This window comes from Cervus elaphus, chromosome 33 (assembly GCF_910594005.1).
Source record: "Cervus elaphus chromosome 33, mCerEla1.1, whole genome shotgun sequence".
NCBI lineage: Eukaryota > Metazoa > Chordata > Mammalia > Artiodactyla > Cervidae > Cervus > Cervus elaphus.
In genome coordinates this window covers 12,930,819-12,946,434 of record NC_057847.1, presented here as the reverse complement: position 1 = coordinate 12,946,434, position 15,616 = coordinate 12,930,819, and the positions used below count along the sequence as shown (strand labels likewise).

The 15,616-nt window shown below is 39.2% G+C and overlaps 1 pseudogene; it reads left to right on the top strand.

Moving 5' to 3' along the window:
• Positions 1–8,581: 8,581 nt before the first annotated feature.
• LOC122688311 lies at positions 8,582–15,309 on the top strand (annotated as a pseudogene).
• Positions 15,310–15,616: the final 307 nt, after the last annotated feature.

Below are 15,616 nucleotides of genomic sequence, written 5' to 3'. Positions count from 1 at the left end.
TCTTTTGTGTATATAGAGAGCATATCTTAGGGATATTAACTTGCTGACATCACTGGGCAGGTTCCCCATAGACCTCTGGGCTGGAATCCATCTTGAAAAAAAGTTGTGCATGCATGTTGGGGAGGGCTCTAGGGCAGATTAAGTGCGGAAAAAGAAACCAGATAATCGGCTAAAGCTACACAAAGATCTGGAAGACCTGCCCTATATAAATGAATTTAACCACCTCTTTATTGCGCTCCTCCTCATTACTGAGGACACTCACACCTTTTCTATCTGGGTGTGTATCTCTGTCTTGTTTCTGTCTTAACTAAACAGTTTCTCTGTTTGCTCTCCCACTTGTTGGACTGTGTCTCTAGTAATAAACTCTGTGATCACCTGGAGAAAGGAACAGCTACCCGCTAGAATATTCTGGCCTGGAGAATTCCATGGACTGCATAGTCCATGGGGTCACAAAGAGTCAGTAATGACTGAATGACTTTTATTTTCACTTTTCACCTATTTTTACAGTTTTTGCCTTCTTTCTAAATATGTTTTTCAATGTGGGCAAAGGCCAAGGGAATTTTTCTTCTAGCCTCTAGCCCTTGGTGGACCAACAGCTAAGACTCTTAGTTTTCATTCAGGCTACCGAGGTTCAATTCTTGGGCAGGGAACTAAGATCTTGTTTCAAGTCACTGTTCACAGATGCCTCTCTGAGATCAAGGTGACATTTCAAAGTGAAAGACCCTAATTGACTGACACCTGAGATAATTTTTCCATAGTGCCATGACAGTCCTGGATGCACCATGTATGTCAAAAACTTCCTTGCCCAATATGCAAGAGGAGTTAATGATGGGGGGAAGAGGAAAAAGGTGGCCTTCTCCACTTCTTTTTCCTCTGATTATAAACATGTAACCCATTAAGTACTCACGGCAGCGCACTGCTCACTTGCCTGCTTGTCTCACAAGCATACTATCCTAACAAGTCATTTCTTATCTACCACTTTGTCTCTTGCTGAATTCTTTCTGTGCTGAGACATAAAAAGCCTCAGCTCTTTGAAGCTGAAATGCCACCTAGCGGTTTCAAAATTCCTACCCACTTAGACTCTTTTATTGTTGCTTTGTTAGATGTGTAGATCCACCTAATCTTGAAATCTTAACTTTTACTAGATGAATTTTATTAGAGTGCATCCTCTGAAGAACAAAACTACATTTCTCATAAAATTAACAAGAGTAGAAAAAACAAAACTAAGCAAAAAACTTGCTCCACTACTGTGCAACCCATTAACATTTTAGAGGTGCCAGAATTAAACATTGTTGGTATGCTAAGACATTTCTATTAATAGTGGAAACCAGAACCTATAGATTCCTGATTGCAGAACTATGCTAATTTGGAACTTTGGATCATATAACCTTATAACTGGAAGAGCCAGTTGAACTGATGACTCCTACTAAAATAACTCTGATAATGGATTCATTCAGGATATATTTAAAACCTGTCTAAAAGTCTGTACCTTTGAATTGCCACTACAAAAATAGAGACTTCACAAAACTTTATCAAAAAGCTCTAATAATTGTTTGGTCTATTAATGAGTTTAATAGGGAACATATTTAGTGCTGTAAAATTGGTTAAAATCTGCTGAATTTACCTTTATTCTACTTGTGATTTATATTTAATTTAAATAAGTCTATACCAACTTGTTTGCATCATCATCCATATAAATAAGCTTTAAAATTGTTTCCATAGTCTCAAAATACACTAAATTTAAATTGATCAAAATATATATACGAGAATAAGAGTATCTAAAAATAATTTGGGGAGTAAATTAACATAAATTCAGAAAAAGGAGAGATGTTTAAATTATTGCTAACATACTTAAGTAGATTAAAATAAGAGAAATTAGTTAAGTATTGAGCAATTAGTTAAAAACATGCTTAATGTCCATCTATAAATTATTTATTTCCTTTAAAATCATTTTCTTTCTACTAGTTAAAACTTGTATAGTTTGATTAAAATTTCAAAGCAATCAATTAAAGTCCTTTCAATATTACATTATTTAAAATTCATTCACCAAATTTAGAGATGCATATCAAATGTAAAAGGCTCTTATTGAGGTTTTCACAGGGAATAAGAATTAGAAAACTGTTTAGCCTTATTTCATATCATTCTTAAAAACTATAAATTATGTTTTAGAAATTTCCATATTTTTCTACATTTCTCAGACTATTCTTGCTTTCACATTTTTAGTAAAACAAAACTTTTAAAGGCAAATATCTTTATAATTTTGTTAACGATTCTTAAAAACTTACTACAAAGCATATAAATTATGGCTTCCTAATTGACATTTCAACTGTTGCATACTCAAAGTATACGAAGCACTTTTTAAAGAAATAGAAGAGGAAATGGAAATTGAAAATAAGTAAGTATGAGTAAAACTAAGATTGTAAGAGAGGAGAGTTTTTGAAATAATAAATGACAATACAGGAAATTCCATTAAAAAATTGAATCCTACTATATTTCAATGCCAAATTTATTTCTCCTAAAAATTCCATATATATTATACTGGAATTATTACATTGTGTTCCATATATTCCATATATATTATATATATTGGGTTTAGCCATTGCAAAACCCAAATAGTCTGAATTGCATAGCACACAAACAAGATGAAGCATATTCTAAAAGAGAAGGCATTTTTTTTAACTTTTCAGGTAGGTTACAAACTGAGGGCTGTGGATTGGACTTCCATCTGATTCCTCCAAAAGAGAGGCCCAGACTAGCTCCTTCCTGATAACACTCGCAGGCTAAAGGGAGTCTACTCATTTTCACAGATAAGCAGAATCCTGGATGGTAATATATGCATCCGCTTTTTTCTTGTATACTCTGGTAAAGTGTTTGGGTGAGGAATAACTGCACTTGCTTTTCCTTCCCTTTCCTCCTCGTCCATCTCCTCCTCCTCTTCTTTTTTTCTTTCTCCTCTTTCTTATTGCTATTGTATAAAATTAACCATAATTCAACACTATATTTATTGGTTATTACCATGTTAAATCAGTTCTGACCAATAGATCCCTGTTGATTCACAGACTAAAGAACGTGTCATCGCTTTACCTGATAACAATTCTGGTGGTGGTGGCTTAGTCACTAAGTCGTGTCCGACTCTTGTGACCCCATGGACAGTAGCCCGCCAGGCTCCTCTGTCCATGGGATTCTTCAGGCAAAAATACTGGAGTGGGTTGCCATTTCTTTTTCAAGGAAGGAAAAGTTCTGGAGCTACCAAATTATCATTAAAGAATTCAATTTCAGTGATTTGATCGTCAGCTGCTGAAAGTAACTTGAGGGTTATATGCAAGCAATGGGCATTTATTTATGACTCTCTACCTGACAAGGAGTAGAAGTTTTCATCTACTGACACTTCAGTATATATGCTCTAGGCTCTGTAATAATTTGTTGTGATCTGTCCTTGAGAGCTTTCCTTAAGATTCTTTATAACTTCGTGCCACCTGAATAAACACTGGTGTGAGATGAGAAGTACTGAACAAGAACAGGGGGACTTGGAAGATATTATTGGTTGGCTTTAAGTTCTGTCTGGCATATTGAAGTTTATAGATTTTAAAGAAATTTAATTCTCAGTCATTTTTCAAAAATTCCACTCCTCCATTATAAATGAAACTAAACAAAATAACTCCTCCCGTGTTTCAAATAGAACTGCATACACATAATGGGTAAACATAAGGTCAAGAATGGCAGAAGACCAAATCTGAAGATCCAAGATAATAACATTAAGAGAAAAAACATAATTATAAATGCTTTGGTTGTCATTCAACCATAGATGTTTTAATTGCCCTAATTCAACCTAAAAATATGGTTTTGTAATTTAGTATCAATAAATGTAGCATAAATAAAATGAACTATATGGCTATCATTAGATGAAAGTTAGTATTCTCTCCACCACAAATGTCTATCTATGATCTTGGTCTTGCTACTTAATTTTCTTGTAAGAAAGATTCCTTATGATTTAAATAAAAAATTCAATGTCATTTATACAGTGGTCTAAGCATTCACTAAAATCAGAAGTGTATTTAATCAGTGATTATGAGTATAAACTATTTTAGGTGAAATAGTTTCTATAAATAATGTTACAATAAAGAAACCTTACACATTTACAATTCATAACATTCAGATTTTGTATAAAAAACTGTATTTATCATCTATATTAATATGATGCTGAGAGGCTGTTACTGCAAATAACTTGGCATACTCAGAATATCTTTCCTTGATTTTGAAAAAAGCTATAATTGAATTGCTCTTGAAATATAACTGTTATACAAGGCATTTTTCTATATGCTTAAGTAGTTGACTCGCAGTCAAATCATTTATGCTTAGCTATACAGTCATGAGTAGCTTGCAGCTGACTATGGATTGTACATAGCAATCAGTAAGGACACATTTTCAAAGCCCTCAAGAGGAAATATTCATGATACATCAAATTTTTAAGTGTGATATCTCCAAATCCACATTCTAGTGAACATTAAGCTTTCATCATATTTCCAAATCCATACTTAAGAATACATAAAATTTACCACATAAATATTGCATGTTGTACACTTCAACATGTGTAACAACAAAGAAGATAAGATAATACTGAAAAGGGAATGATTGAGGAATATTAAAAGAAACAAAGTACATTTTAATAATTTAAACATGATAATCCATAGAGAATAGAATAAATCCTATTTAATATGTATATATCTTTATATGCTTTATTATATGTGTGTAGATTTTTGTTTTCCTAAAGGTAGCATTCAATAATACACTTCAAGTACTGTTTGGGGAAAAAAAATGCACTAATTTTTCTTTTGAAAGAACAGTGCTTAAATAAATGGTATGATGCTTATTTTCCTCTTAATAGATTCTTACTTAGGCTGATTATGATCTAAAGAAGTTTTCTAAATGTGGATTGTGTAGAAGACATAGAGATGATTGGAAAGAGATTTAAAACTCTCATAGAGGTATAACAAAATATTTCTAAAACAAAAGACGCAGAATTATGACATTTCTCAAGATATTTTATCAAGTGATTTTGTGTTTATTTGGTTGTTGTTCAGTTGCTAAATCATGTTTGACTCTTTTGCAGCCCCATAGACTAGCCTGCCAGGTTCCTCTGTCCATAGGATTTCCCAGGCAAGAATACTGCATTGGATTGCAATTTCCTTCTCCAGGGGATCTTCCCGACCCAGTGATCAAACCAGCGCCTCCTGCACTGGCAGGAGGATTCTTTACCACTGAGCCACCAAGGAAGCACCCTGTGTTTATTTTACTTAACTTCAAAATATTATAGAGATTTTCAGAACTATGGACAATTTCAGTGGAAATTTACTAAAGTTAGCAGTTTACTAAAGTAGTTACTAAAATATATTGAGTAACTGTTAGAAGTAAAGTTGACCTAAAGGAAATGTCTAGGTATACTAAAAACAGTATTTAGTAACAACATTGTTGTTGGTTCTGTTGGTTTTTTTATTCTGAGACTGTTGTATATTTCTTACACAGGGTAAAATAAATGATTATGTTGGGGTCACTGAGAACAAGTATTTTTAACATTGATAGGTGGAGATATGGAGGTAAGACCAATGAGATTAAGTAAGATTAATTCTGATATTGAATTGGAAGCATCAACATAGTTATCTTAAAACAAAATGTGTCCTAGTTCTGTCTTTAAAAAAAATCTTAAAAATAATGACCAACCCAATAACCAATTAGCATTCCTAGTAACACGATTGTGCTAACTACCATTTCTCACTAAAAGGATATAGAACTCCTTGGAAAAATAGCTAATTCCAGATCTGCAACAGGATATGTACAAACTGAGCTATTCATGTCCAATGGAATCATGAAGAAGTTATAAATGATGACTGAGTCTTTAAAAGGACGCCTGGAACTAACTTTAACAAGCTCCCTATTGCCAAAGTTGGGACAATTTGAACATTTAAGACTAATAACTGTAATGGACTGAAACACATCAAATACATTTCCATCCATGACTTTGTAATAATAAAACTATTCTCGATGATCACTTACATAAAATACTAGGAAACTACCTCATTATTTTGAAAGAACCAGTCGTTATACTGTTCTTCCTATATGCTTTAGTGTAAATAAATAATTGATTAGAGAATATTTCTTTTTATGAAAATATTTTAGCTAATAGAAGTAGAGATTATATTAATAGAATTAAGCTAACACAATTTTACAACCATAATGAAAGGGATGGATTGAGGCAATAATAATCAATGCATGATGATAAAAAAGAGAAGCCACAAGTCATCATGTGCTTGCATAACACAATATACAAATACTCCTGCCAAAATATAAACCTGATTCTAAATCTAGCTTGTGAACTTATGTGAAGTACTGGAGTTAAAGAAACATGTTAAATGACACTGCAAAATTTCAACCAGCAAAATCCAGAATGGAATTTCTACTGTACAAATGACCTAATTAATTCAATAAATAAACTATATGGAAAAAATAAAAAGAGATAGAAACTATAAATCTAAAGACCTAAGAGTCACACTGTTGTTGTTTAGTCGCTAAGTCATGTCCAACTCTTTTGATACTCCAGGGATTGTAGCCCACAAGGCTTCTCTGCCCATGGGCTTTTCCAGGCAAGAATACTGCAGTGTGTTATTTCCTTCTCCAAGGAATCTTCCTGACTCAGGGATTGAACTTGTGTCTCTTGCATTGGCAGGCAGATTCTTTATTACCAAGCCACAAGGGAAACCCAAATCACATTAGCAAACTGCAAAATAAAGACTTTAAAGTATGGTCACTGAAATATACTTTAAAATTATATGAAAAAAATCTTATTAAAGAATTACTGTCAGTTTTTGGTGTGATAAATGTTTTGTGGTTATATTACAAAAGGGTACTTATATTTTAGATATGTAAACTTTAGATATATTTGCAGACAAAAGATATAAATACCTTGCATGTGCATGCTAAGTCGCTTCAGTCATGTCCAACTCCACGCAACCCCATGGACTATAGTCCTCCAGGCTCCTCTGTTGTGGGATTCTCCAGGCAAGAATGATAGAGTAAGTTGCCATGGCCTCCTCCAGGGGATTTTTCTGACCCAGGGATCAAACCTGAGTCTCTTATGTCTCCTGCATTGGCAGGCAGATTCTTTACCACTAGCGCCACCTGAGAAGCCCAAATATCTTGAATTAGTTTCAAAATAAACAGGGATAAAGGAATTTGTTTGTTTGTTTGCTCAGTCACCCAGTCTGTCCGACTCTTTGCAACCCCATGGACTGCAGCACACCAGGCCTCCCTGTCCATTACCATCTCCCACAGTCTGCCCAAGTTCATATTAATTGCATTGGTGATGTTATCCAGCCATCTCATCCTTTGTCAGCCTCTTCTCCTTTCTGTCTTCAATCTTTCCCAGCATCAGGGACTTTTCCAATGATCCCAAAGATCCAATAGATCTTTGGTTTCTTTGCATTAGATGACCAAAATGCTGGAGATTCAACTTCAGCACCAGGCCTTCCAGTGAATATTCAGGGTTGACCTCCCTTAATATTGACTGGTTTGATCTCCTTGCTGTCCAAGGGACTTTCAGGAGTCTTCTCCAGCACCATAGTTTGAAGGCATCAATTCTTTGGTGTTCTGCCTTCTTTATGGTACAGCTCTAACAACTGTTTGTGACCACTGGGAAGACTATAGCCTTGAATATATGGACCTTTGTCTGTAGAGTAATGTCTCAGCCTCTCAGTGTACTGTCTAGCTTTATCATCACTTCCTGCCAAGAAGCAATCGTCTTCTGATTTCATGGATGCAGTCACCATCTGCAGTAGTTTTAGAGCCCCCAAAGAGGAAATCTGTCACTACTTCCACCTTTCCCCCTTCTATTTACCATGCAGTAATGGGGCCAGATGCCATAATCTTAGTTTTTATTTTATTTTTTTTAATATTTAGTCTTAAGCCTGGTCTTCCACTTTCCTCCTTCACCCTCATCAAGAGGCTCTTTAGTTCCTCTTTGCTTTCTGCATTTAGAGTATTATCACCTGCATATCTGAGGTTGTTGATGTTTCTCCCACCTATCTTGATTCCAGCTTGTAACTCATCCAGCCTAGCATTTCTCATGATGTGCTCAGTGTAAAGGTTAAACAAACAGGGACAGCAGACAGCCCTGTCATACTCTCTTCTCTATCTTGAACCAATCAGTTGTTCCATACAGGGTACTAACTACTGCTTCTTGACCTGCATATGGGTTTCTCCGGACAGGTAAGATGGTCTGGTATTCTCATCTCTCTAAGAGCTTTCCACAGTTGGATAAAGGAATGCAGAGGTATCAAACAGTGCCATGAATTTATTATTCAAACTAGGATACACATGCAGATGAAAGATGATTATGTTATTTTCTCTATAATTTTATATAGGTTAAAATTTTTTATGAATGAGTTGGTAAAAGCTATTCAAAAACAGAATAATTATGTATTATTAGAATAATTCATTATTAATTTAAAAAATGAATGTAAATACTATCTTTAAAAGCTCCTTTCCATATGAGGTTAAAAAATATTTACATAAATTCTGCCTCTAGAACATGAGGTTAAAAACAGGTAAGATCAGAGGCTTCCTTGGTGGAGCAGTGGGTAAGAATCTGCCTGTCAGTGAAGGGGACTTGGAAGATTTTATTAAATGTATCAGCAAGAAGATTTTAACCTTTGTAAACTGGGTCTTCACTGCGGTGCAGGAGCTTGGACCCCTGAGCTGCAGTTACCGAGCCTGTGTGCCACAACTCCTGAAGCCCACGTGCCCCAGAGCACGTGACTGCAAGAAGAAAAGCCACCACGAGGAGAAGCCACCTGTGTCCCACAGCCAAGAGCAGCCCCTTCTCACTACTGGGGTTACTCTCTAGTTGACTAAGGAAAGCTCCTGCATAGCAATGAAGACCCAGTGCAAGCAACCAGAAATAAATAAATCTTAAAAAAAAAAAACAAAAAAAACAAAAACAGGTAAGATCAAAGCCACTGTTTACAAAGGTTAAAAAACAGCATGTATATTATCTATGGTGAAACAGGTCACCAGCCCAGGTGGGATGCATGAGACAAGTGCTCGGGCCTGGTGCACTGGGAAGACCCAGAGGAGTCGGGTGGAGAGGGGGGTGGGAGGGGGGATCGGGATGGGGAATACATGTAAATCTATTGCTGGTTCGTGTCAATGTATGACAAAACCCGCTGAAAAAATAAATAAATTAATTAATTAAAAAAAAAAAAAGAAAGAAAGAAAAAAAAAAAAAGAATAGGTACCATGTTTCCTTACTCTTATCTTCATGGCACAGAACAATGCCTGCAGCTTTATAGACATCTATTAAGTGGTTGCTGAATGACTAAATAAACGAATGGATAAAGTGAAAAAAAAAATCTTCTTGCTGATATATTTAGTAAAATGAGTATAAACAGTGCATAGAATTTGTACTTGTGCTATTAATTAGGAATTGGCAACAATTTTCTATGAAGGAGAAGGCAGTGAATAGTTTAGGCTGTGTTGATTGTGTGGTCTCCATCACATCAACTGAATTTTATTTTTACAATGCGAAGCAGTCATAAAGAGTACATAAATGAATGAGTGTCACAAGTTTATTTCCCCAAATTGGTGTTGGGCCAGATTTGTCTCTTAAGTTCACTCACTTTTTACCAGTTCTATCACCAACATTTTTGCCATTTTTAATCCTCCTAGATCACTGCAATAGACACCTCATTTCACTGCTTTTTTCCCCCATATAATTAAAATCTAATCTGAAATATACTATTTTTTTATGTCCTTCCCCTGTATTTGACAACACTTTGGTTAACTAATGTCATATACAGAGGCTTCCTTGGTGGCTCAGATGGTAAAGAATTAGCCTGTAATGAGGAGACCCAGGTTCAATCCCTGGGTCAGGAAGATCCCGGGGAGAAGGGAATCATTATCCACTCTAGTAATCTTGCCTGAAGAATTCCACGGACAGAAGAGCCTGGCAGATTACAGTCCATGGAGTTGCAAAGAGTGGGACACAGCTGAGCAACTAACACACACTAATATATACTGCGTGATAGAAACAGAATGAGAAGAGAGAATTAAACTTGTTGCTGTAGGAAATGAGAAGAATGGGAAAAAATCAGTGCTTAGCTTTTATGATCAATGAAAAAAATGTTTTGGAGGCTTTTTTTTTTTTTTTTTTTTTTTATTCCCTAGCAGTATAATAGTATGAAGTTGGAAGTGAAAGTGAAAGTTGCTCAGTCGTGTCGGACTCTTTGCAACCCCATGGACTATACAGTCCGTGGAATTCTCCAAGCCAGAACACTGGAGTGGGTGGCCTTTCCCTTTCCCAGGGGATCTTCCCAACCCAGGGATTGAACTCAGGTCTCCCACATTGCAGCCGGATTCCTTACCAGCTGAGACACAAGGGAAGCCGTGTAATAGTGTGAAGTTGGAAGGATTATCAGTATTAATTATCCTTTTTTGGGCTTTCCAGGTAGCACTAGTGGTAAAGAACCCATCTGCCATTTAGGAGACATAAGGGACGTGGGTTCGATCTCTGGGTCAGGAAGGTGCCCTGGAGGAGGGCATGGCAACCCACTCCAGCATTCTTGCCTGGAGAATCCAATGGACAAAGGAGTCTAGTGGGCTATGGCTCACAGAATTGCAAAGAGTTGGACATTAATAAAGTGATTTTGTTTTGTTGTTATCAACAAATTATGGACCTGGAGTAGTACCATTGAATATTTGTTTCACTATTAGCAAGAGATAAAGAGAACTCAGAATATCTTGGGGGTATTCGGAGGAAATACTATCCTCAAGAAAGGTAGAGGGCAAAGAGTTCAATATTAATGTCCTTACTTCTGGACCTTTATGTGAGAAAACTCAGTGTGTACATATTTGTAGTTTTGGTGGATGAATATGATAATATATCTAGGGATTCAAGAAACTTCCAGAAGGATAAGAGGAAACATGAGCACATTAGAACTGATGACTCAATTCCCTGGATGAAATCCATGAAAGGTTCCATTTGGTCTTTTGCCGTATTTTACAATAATACATACATGTGGAGGCAGTGGCTACAGAGAACATGGGAGACATAATGACCTCTTATAGGTTATATTAGGTACCAATGGTGGGATGGCCATGGGATGGATGGTTGTTGAGGGATGGAATATGGAGATGCTAGCAATATCTGAGAGTCTAAAGAATGCTGTAATTTAAAAAAAAAAAAAAAAAGAGCCACTAAGATTCTGTGCAGCCTATCCAGAAATGGATGAGTGGTTTATAGCTTAATAGAATCATCTACAACACGATAGATACTAGGTCAGGAAATTGTGAGAAAAACCATTCTGTCAGAGAGACCACTGGTAACTCAAAGGTGGTGGGAATACTTATACTTGGAAACCCTTTGGAGAGAGGCAAAAGAAAGGGAAAGAGAACCAAACAACAAGCAATTAACCAGAAGAAATTGTTCTGTTTTAAATTGTTTCATGTTCTAAAATAAGAATAAGCGGTGTACTGTGTAACTTATCATTTTACTACATTTCCTCTTTTTTTTCTAGTAATACTTTGCTTTAAAGTGGGCAATCTTTTCAAAGTACAAATCTACATGTCATCTATCCATTAAGAATGTTTATGGTTATCCCATTGCTCTACAGTAAAATCAACCCTGAATATTCACTGGAAGGACAGATGCTGAAGCTGAAGCTCCAGTACTTCAGCCACCTGATGTGAAGAGCCATACCTGTTGGAAAAGACCCCGACTCTGAGAAAGATCAAGGGCAAGAGGAAAAGGGGACAACAGAGGATGAGATAGTTGGGTGGTATCACTGACTCAATGGACATAAGTCTGAGCCAACTCCAGGAGTTAGTGAAGGACAGGAAGCCTGGTTGTGCTGCAGTTCATGGGGTCGCAGAGAGTCAGACACAATTTAGTGACTGAACAACTACAATAAATAACAATATTCATCATATGGCCTGTGTGGTTCCAAAAAATCTTTATGTCCAGGCTCATATGTTTTACTGCTCATATTTTACTTCACTTCATCCACACTGATCTCTCTTATCAAGCACTTTATGTCTATTCCTAACAGGAGCTCTTTTCTCATGATGTATCTTCACACTGAAATGTTCTTCCTTCTTTGCCTGGTTACTCTTTTATCAATCTTAATCTGTCCATCACCACCTCCCGGAGTTTACTCAAACCCATGTCCATCGAGTCAGTGACACCATCCAGCGATCTCATTCTCTGTCATCCCCTTCTCCTCCTGCCCCCAATCCCTCCCAGCATCAGGGTCTTTTCCAATGAGCCAACTCTTCGCATCAGGTGGCCAAAGTATTGGAGTTTCAGCTTCAGCATCAGTCCTTCCAATGAACACCCAGGACTGATCTCCTTTAGGATGGACACGTTGGATCTCCTTGCAGTCCAAGGGACTCTCAAGAATCTTCTCCAACAGCACAGTTCAAAAGCATCAATTCTTTGGCGCTCAGCTTTCCTAACAGTCCAACTCTCACATCCATATATGACCACTGGAAAAACCATAGCCTTGACTAGACGGACCTTTGTTGGCAAAGTAATGTCTCTGCTTTTTAATATGCTGTCTAGGCTGGTCATAACTTTCCTTCCAAGCAGTAAGTGTCTATTAATTTCATGGCTGCAATCACCATCTGCAGTGATTCTGGAGCCCCCCAAAATAAAGTCTGACACTGTTTCCCATGAAGTGATGGGACCAGATGCCATGATCTTAGTTGTCTGAATGTTGAGCTTTAGGCCAACTTTTTCACTCTCCTCTTTCACTTTCATCAAGAGGCTTTTTAGTTCCTCTTCACTTTCTGCCATAAGGGTGGCGTCATCTGCATATCTGAGGTTATTGATATTTCTCCCGGGAATCTTGATTCCAGCTTGTGCTTCCTCCAGCCCAGCGTTTCTTATGATGTACTCTGCATATAAGTTAAATAAGCAGGGTGACAATATACAGCCTTGACAGACTTCTTTTCCTATTTGGAACCAGTCTGTTGTTCCATGTCCAGTTCTAACTGTTTCTTCCTGCCCTGCATATAGGTTTCTCAAGAGGCAGGTCAGGTGGTCTGGTATTCCCATCTCTTTCAGAATAACTCTCTTGCTTTTTCGATGATCCAGTGGATGTTGGCAATTTGGTTCCTCTGTTGGCCTTTGTTGGCTGGTTCCTCTGCCTTTTCTAAAACCAGCTTGAACTTCACGGTTCATGTATTGCTGAAGCCTGGCTTGGAGAATTTTGAGCATTACTTTACTAGCGTGTGAGATGAGTGCAATGGTGTGGTACTTTGAGCATTCTTTGGGATTGCCTTTCTTTGGGATTGGAATGAAAACTGACCTTTTCCAGTCCTGTGGCCACTGCTGAGTTTTCCAAATTTGCTGACATATTGAGTGCAGCACTTTCACAGCATCATCTTTCAGGATTTGCTATAGCTCAACTAGAATTCCATCACCTCCACGAGTTTTGTTCGTAGCGATGCTTTCTAAGGCCCACTTGACTTCACATTCCAGGATGTCTGGCTCTAGGTGAGAGATCATACCATCGTGATTATCTGGGTCATGAAGATATTTTTTGTATAGTTCTTCTGTGTATTCTTGCCACCTCTTCTTAATATCTTCTGCTTCCGTTAGGTCCATACCATTTCTGTCCTTTATTGAGCCCATCTTTGCATGAAATATTGCCTTGGTATCTCTAATTTTCTTGAAGAGATCTCTAATCTTTCCCATTCTGTTGTTTTCCTCTATTTCTTTGCATTGATCACTCTGGAATGCTTTCTTATCTCTCCTTGCTATTCTTTGGAACTCTGCATTCAAATGGGAATGAATATCTTTTCTTTTCTCCTTCACTTTTCACTTCTCTTCTTTCACAGCAATTTGTAAGGCCTCCTCAGACAGCCATTTTGCTTTTTTGCATTTCTTTTCCATGGGGATGGTCTTGATCCCTGTCTCCTGTACAATGTCACAAACCTCTGTCCATTGTTCATCAGGCACTCTGTCTATCAGATCTAGCCCCTTAAATCTATTTCTCACTTCCACTGTATAATCATAAGGGGTTTGATTTAGGTCATACCTGAATGGTCTAGTGGTTTTCCCCACTTTCTCCAATGTAAGTCTGAATTTGGCAATAAGGAGTTCATGATCTCCTTTTTAATCATTTAAAAATTATTGACTTCAAAGTAGGCTTCTTTAAAAGGAATTAGAATTTACTGGGCGGAGGAAGCAGGATTACGGCCCCAAAGTCAATTTCCGGAAACAGAAGCTAAAGACGGCCGGCTTCCGAGGCCTCCCCAGCTTCAGCCGGGAGGTGGTGCAGCGGATGGGCCTGTACCCCATCCTGGAGGACTTCCGGCCCGTGGAGCAATGCAACCTGGACTACTGCCCGGAGCGGGGCTCCGCCATCGACCCCCACCTGGATGACGCCTGGCTGTGGGGGGAGCGGCTGGTGAGCCTCAACCTGCTGTCCCCCACCATGCTTTCCATGTCCCGGGAGGCGCCCAGCAGCCTGCTGCTCTGCCTGGCCCCATCCGGCTTCCCGGAGGCCCTGGCGGACGGCGCGATGGCCCCCAGCCGGTCCGTCCCGTGCCAGGAGGTGGAGGTGGCGGTCCCCTTGCCCCGCCGCTCCCTGGTGGTGCTCAGGGGAGGCGCGCGGCACCAGTGGAAGCACGCCATCCACCGGCGAGACGTCGGGCCCGGCGCGTGGGCGTCACCTTCCGGGAGCTGTCCGCCGAGTTCGGCCCTGGAGGGAAGCAGCAGGAACTGGGGCAGGAACTCCTGCGAATGGCGCTCTCCTTTCATGGGAGACCCACCATGTGAGCCGCCAGGACGGGGAGCTGGCCGCTGGGCCTGGCGGAGGCGCTGGCTCCCGAGTGGACCGTTGGCCAGCATCGAAGGGAGCGCCCAGTGCCAGGGTCTTTCTCAGGTCTTAAGGGGAGACCGCCGGACACGCCCTGGCACAGGGCAGCTCAAGCCCTGCCCGAGATGGTTTCACTGTCAGGGGCCTCAGGTCAGTCCCTTTTGACCTGCGCGGTGGCCACTTGTTTGGGTGGTTTGTCACAGTTTGAGGGCAGTGGCCTAATTTGAGCTTAAAAATGGTTGGTGCTCCTTCAGGCTGTTTTCTCCTTTATCCATCTGTCTTAATGAGGTTAGAGGGTAACCGAGGTTAGAGGCTAGGTAGCATCACCAACTCAGTGGACATGAATTTGAGCAAACTGCGGGAGACAGTGAAGGACAGAGGAGCCTGGCATGCTGCAGTCCATGGAGACGCAAAGAGTCGGGCACCACTGAGCCACTGAATAACAGCAAGGTTGCAGAATATCCCAGCCTGCAGGCCCCACATTTATTTACTGTTTTACTTACTTACTTTTGGCCATGCCACACAGCTTGCAGGATTTTGGTTCCCTGACCTGGGGATTGAAGCTAGGCCATGGCAGTGAAAGCGACGAGTCCTAACCACTGGACCGCCCGGGAGTTCCCAGGCCCCCCGTTTAGGGAGCGTGTTGGATTGGAGAGGGGATTGGTAGAGGATGTGAGGTGGTTATTGTTTCAGACGTCAGGCCTGCTGACAGCTTCTGAGCCGGCTCTGCCCAGGTCATGCTTGAC